Source organism: Olea europaea, unplaced genomic scaffold (assembly GCF_002742605.1).
Source record: "Olea europaea var. sylvestris unplaced genomic scaffold, O_europaea_v1 scaffold2583, whole genome shotgun sequence".
NCBI lineage: Eukaryota > Viridiplantae > Streptophyta > Magnoliopsida > Lamiales > Oleaceae > Olea > Olea europaea.
The window spans coordinates 71398-78057 of NW_019244133.1; positions in this window are offsets into that span (position 1 = coordinate 71398).

The window sequence follows — 6660 nt, forward strand, 5'->3', positions numbered from 1 at the left end:
TCAAATGAGACTAAAAATCTGAAGTATACTTTAGCCATCCAATATTCATGTCTTAGTGCCACTAAGGTGTTTAGAATTATTTGGGGTTCTACATCCCCCACACCTTAATTAAAATTTTATCCTTAAAATTTACCTTCTGATTGGGCAAATAGTGTTGGATACTTATTTTTGGCTTCCTCTTCCCCTTCCCCAGTGGCCTCTTCTATTTCATGATTAGTCCATTGTATTTTGACCAATTGAATTTCTTTGTTCCTTAGTTTATGCACCTTTCGATCCAATATCCTAATTGGTACCTCTTCATAGGATAAGTCATTTTGTACTTTCACAGGCTGATAGTTCACTACATGATTAGGATCATGCACGTATTTCTTGATCATTGATACATGGAACACGTTGTGCACTGTCGATAACCTAGGTGGGAGACCTAACCGATAGGCTACATTTCTGACCCTATCAAGTATCTCGAATGGTCCGATATAGCGGGGTCGTAGCTTTCATTTCTTGCCAAACCTAAGCACACATTTCATCGGTGCACTTTCAAAAACACTTTTTCTCCAACTTTGAATTCTAAATCCTTCCTCCTTGTATCCGCATAGCTCTTCTGTCGATCCTGTGCTGCTTTTATCCTTGCACAGATCTTATCGATTGCCTCAACTGTCCTTTCAATTATTTATGGTCCCAAAACTCTCTTCTCCCCGACTTTATCCCAATGAACAGGGGACCTACATCTTCTACCATAGAGAGCTTCGTACGGTGCCATCCTGATAGTTTCTTGGAAGCTGTTATTAAATGTGAATTCTACTAGGTGTATGTATGACTCCCAACTAGCCCCTAGATCCAAAGCACATGCTCTCAGCATGTCTTCCAAAGTTTGGATGGTCCTTTCAGATTGACCATCGGACTGAGGGTGATATGCTGTGCTAAAGTTCAGCTTCGTTTCCATAGCTTCTTGTAGACTTTTCCAAAATTTGGATGTGAACCTTGGGTCTCTGTCAGACACAATGGACACAAGTACGCCGTGTAATCTCACAACCTTCTTAATGTACAACTGTGTCAATTGGTCTAAACTGAATGTCAGTTTCACTAGAAGAAAATGAGCTGACTTTGTTAATTGATCCACTATTACCCATACAGCGTTGTTTCCTCTTGCTGACTTCGAAAATCCAATCACAAAGTCCATTGTGATATTTTTCCATTTCCATTTGGGTATGTCCAGTGGATTTAACAATCCAGCCGGTCTTTGGTGTTCTGCCTTAACCTGTTGACATACCATGAATTTTTTCACTTACAATCATATACTTCTTTTCATATTTCTCCACCAAAATGTATCTCAGAGGTCTCGATACATTTTCGTACCATCGGGATGTGCGGTGTACGGGGTAGAATGGGTTTCTTTCAATATCTCATTTCTCAAGGCTTCATCCTTAGGCACACAAATTCTCCCCTTAAACATCAGTGCCTGATCCAAAGCTATTTCAAAATTGTTTCTCTTATCAGTACCAATTTCATTCTTGATCTTTAACAAGAATGGGTCATTACCTTGTCTATAATTTGATCTCTAAGAGTAGGTCGAATTATCAAAGCTGCTATGGTAACCACTTCGATCTGCAACTTTTCTAACTCCTTGACTAACTCCATTTGAAAAGTGGGTAGTGACACCAACTGTCCCATTGATTTTCTACTTAAGGCGTCGGCCACAATGTTAGCCTTACCTAGATGGTAATGGATAGTGAAATCGTAATCATTCACCAATTCCAATCATCGTCTTTGTCGCATATTCAATTCCTTCTGTGTGAATAAATATTTGAGACTCTTGTGATTTGTGTAGATATCGCACTTTCCTCCATACAAGTAGTGTCACCATATCTTCAAGTCGTGTACTACCGCTGCAAGTTCTAAATCATGCGTCGGGTAGTTCTGCTCATGTTTCTTCAATTGTCTTGATGCATAGTGTAATACTCCAAATTTTGTGCTCATTTAATTTTTAGAATAGCAATTTAACTTTTCAAAATTTAGTATGGCCAAAAAATTATTTATGGTTGCCAAATTTTGCATTAGTTGATTTATTAAAAGTTTTTCCAAATAATTTGTTAATTAGGGGTTTGGGATAAATGTCCATTTTACACCTTATTACTAACGTCAAACATTTTTTCTCCAACTTGGTTGAAAATTGATGAAACATATATGCATGAGGTGTTTTAATTTAAGCATGAGGTGGCTAACTAATGCATGAGGTGTGTTGGATTTAAGAAAATGAAACCATGCAGCCTACACATGTTAAATTTCTTGAAGAGTCACCCAAAATTAATCATTTTTCTCACCTATAAATAGATGTGCTGCTGCCCTTTATTTCTCTTGCATGAAAAACAATATCACTTGTTTAAAAAAGGGTAGAAAACGTGAGGGAAGAAGAGGACCAGCCTAGCATTTCTCAATTCATTTTCAACCAAGATTTCTTCAAGTTTTATTGTAAGATACTTTCTATGCTTAAGTGGTATGATTTCATGGTAATATTTATGCTTAAGCTATGCATGAAAAACCATATAATGAATGTGGTGGACAAGTCCACAAAGTTAGATATCTATTTATGCCTTAGGACAAGTCCGAAGGGTACCGGCAAGCCTGAATGTGCAAGTATGTGTTTGATTGCATTCTTTTATGTAGTATTAACATGATAAAATCCAAGCATGGTATCTTACTGAGTATTCTTTATACTCATAGTGTTCTATACTAAATTCTCAGATTCATAATTGTGGAGTTGGTGGAAGTAAGTCGGCAAAATTATTTTACATCGAAGTTTCTGTTTTGTATGTTTTGTTTGACTGCTTTCCATATATTTTGCTTTTGTTATTATATAAAAACATGTATAAGACATGATGTAATATGATACTAGAAGTAAATTATGTAATTATATCTATCATGTTATGTTAAGAGACGTTTTTTTGTTTTTTACTTTCCCTTGCAAATGATAAAAAGGCAGAAATGGAACAGTTTTTAGGTCAACTTCAACACATTAATTCTGACTCCATAAATGTCCATTTCAGACTCTGAAAATATTACTACGTTTCTCATTGAGTTTTCTTAATATGGGCACTAGAATTACTCAATTTGGATATCTATAGCCTGAGATATGAATTTTCAAACATTGAAGGGTCAATCTGAAATTGCTGTGCAATACCTCACTATTTTCAGTAAAACGCCCATATCATATGATCTTGGAAATTTTTCATATTTTAAACTAGAAAACTAATTGAAAATATCTTTCTAATTTCATAAATTTCATAGAAAATGGATTTGGGATGAATTTTATAAAAATAGTCGAACTTACTGCCCCAACTAACTGTGGCAGTGCCGAGTCCGTATATGTAAATTATAATTTCATGTCGACATGCACTTCTACCAACCTTTAAATTTTATGAGAGATATTTTACCAAATTGAAAATAAGTTTCTAACATGTAATACTTCTATTTAAGAGTATTTACATGTACCAAAGGCAGAAGCTATTATGTTTAGTAAGTGACACTCGAAACTTAAGTTCGGGGCGTCACAGCGTGGTATAAGCAATTATACTTTTTTGTAGACTTTTTTTTAAAGAAAGTTACTGCCCTTCATCATCGAGCAAGCTAGCAACTAACTTTCAACCGACAATCAAGGTAAAAACTTTTTTTTTTTAAAGTTTATGAGTTTTCTTATACAATGAACTGCTATATCTATGCCTAGATATAGGAATATTTTGAATCAAGTCATGGTTGAGATTATGAAGTCATAAACACTTATCTCTAAATATTTATTAGAGCCTTGTAGAGTAATATAATCAATTTTTGTCCTAGTTATGGCACGAACGATAAGAACCCCCACAAGGACAGAAGTTTGTGGTTTTGCGAAGAAGCGGGACATATTATTGGCATTTTACTATAATTATTGCATGCATCCACTCCATAGCCTTGAACAACAACTTGATCTGCTAGACTGTATTATTGAGATGTTATCGGAGATACACCATAGCTTAAGGGATAAGGTGGAGATACAGAGGTTATATGAAACTGTTCCAAAACCTTGGCCCTCAGTCATAAATGAGATTGTGCTATGGTCTGACGATGACCTTTCATACGAGGACCTTACATATTTACTTCGAGAAAGTTATGAAACTAGCCACAATTTACAGCGAAACTTTGAGAAGACTATAACCTTATCCATGAATACTAGTTTACGAGCTACAAATTCTAGGCTAGATAAGGGACCGTTGGCTAAGTGCTTTTCGAGAGTTCTAGATGAAAGTTTTCCCGTACAATTACTAGATAATTCGGAGCAAACCATGTTAGAGGAAGACCTAGAGGAAAACCCAGAGGAAGACCCAGATGAAAACCCCGATGAGGATCCAGAAGAAATAGAAGATTAGACACCATCTTATCTAGCTATCTTTGTTTTTGGAATAGAATAGGATGTAATACGTACATCTATTTTTGAATGTATGTACCGTACCTCAATATGACTTTTGCTTGTGAAAAAATAATAATGTATATATATGAAGGAAAGTTGCCTTGGCCTTTGGATTTTCTTTTCTAAAGTTAGTATTACGTTCTGAAGTAATTCTAACTGGATGAATATTTTCATTCAAAGGAAATGCCTCCAAAGCGCAACCATAGCAGTGCACCGAAGTCCAATATGAACTCAGGCTGCTGCAATACTAATGTCAGTTCTAGTGGTGGCAAAATTAATGTAGCAAACTTCGCACGAGAACCGTTGACTGTAATGCGGGAATTGGGACAACAACAATAGGCACCACCTTTGACTGGACAACGAACACTAGATCAAAAAGTACCAATTGATCATCAGGAGCCCAACCAACCAGCTATTCAACCTCAAATAGTACCTAACCCGAGGGATCGAACTGCAATGATAGAGAAGTTTTGTAAAATGAACTCTCGATCATTCGAGGGGAGTATAGATCCCTTGGCAGTTGAAGACTGGTTACGAGAACTAGAACGTATCTTTAAATTTATAAAATACGAAGATGCTGAAAAGGTAACATTTTCAGTGTTTATGTTAAAGAGTGGGGCTAGCCATTGGTGGGACATGACTACCAGGTCATTAACACCTGCTGAAGAATAGGCTATAACTTGGGTGAGGTTTAAGGAACTCGTAGAAGAAAAATTCTTCCTGGTAGCTGTGAAAGATCAAAAGGAGATGGAGTTCCTCAGACTCCAACAAGGAACTATGACCCTTGTGGAATATGAATGCAAATTTGAGGAATTATCAAGGTTTGCTCCACATCTAGTGGATACGGAGGAAAAGTGGGCTAGAAGATTTGAACGTGGGCTTCAACCTTATATTCATGACATAGTGTCAGTTCTTGAGCTGAGCACTTATCGAGAAGTCCTGAAGCGAGCCCAGACTATTTCTTATCAAAGAACTCAAAACATTGGAAATTCTTACCAAGTTCAAAATTTCTCAGGTAAGAGGAAGTGGAACTTTGATAGATAGAATAATGGCAAAGGAAAAGGGAATAATGCACCAAAGAAAGGAAAGATGGAGATAGTAGGAGTTAGTGGTGATAAGCGTTGTCCTAAGTGCGATAGACCTCACAAAGGAGAATGTCTATTGGGAAAAAATGTTTGTTTCAGGTGTGGGAAATCAGGACATTTCGCTATAGAATACCCCCAGAATTAGACACAGAAGGCTGGAGATGACAAGAAAGAAAAAGCAAGAGTTTTCTCCTTATCCAGGCAAGAAGTAGAACGAGACCCTAATGTCCTCGTAGGTATCATCTCTGTTTCCAATATGCCTGCATTTGTACTTATAGATTCTGGAGCTACACATTCGTTCATTTCTTCTTTGTTTGTTGCAAAGTCTAAAGTGGAATGTGAATTCCTTCCGTATACCTTAGAAATATCTCTTCCATCTGGAAAGATACTTGTCGCTAACCAAATAGCTAGAGATCTTAGGATGGAAATTGATGGTAGAGATATAGTGGTAGATCTAATTCCATTAACAATAAAAGACTTTGATGTTATCCTTGGTATGGACTGGTTGTCTAAAAACTATGCAACTATTCATTGTACCGAGAGAATGGTGGTTTTTCGAAGACAAGGCGAGAAAGAGTTTCATTTTGTGGGAACTGAGGTAAATACCTTGTCTTGTATAGTGTCAACAACTCAGGTTGAAGGGACGTCGAGAAAAGAATTAGCTCAGAGATTTCTAGTATCGATGACCAACATCAAACAAGATAAGTTGTCAGTTGAGGATGTTCAAATAGTTCAACACTATAAAGATGTTTTTCCAGAAGACCTTCTAGGTGTACCACCAGACAGGCAAGTAGAGTTTACCATCTATTTGGTACCAGGAGCAACACCTATTTCAAAGGCTCCATATCGTATGGCACCGTTGAACTGCAAGAGTTGAAGGTACAGTTGAAGGAGCTTCTTGATAAGGGTTTTATTAGACCAAGTGTATCACCTTAGGGTGCACCTGTACTATTTGTGAAAAAGAAGGATGGAACTATGAGGCTGTGCATTGACTATAGAGTATCAAAAACAAATATCCACTTCCAAGAATAGAAGATTTGTTTGACCAACTTAAGGGGGCTACAGTATTTTCAAAGATCGATCTAAGATCAGGATATCACCAATTGAAAATTAAGTAAGATGATATCCCTATGA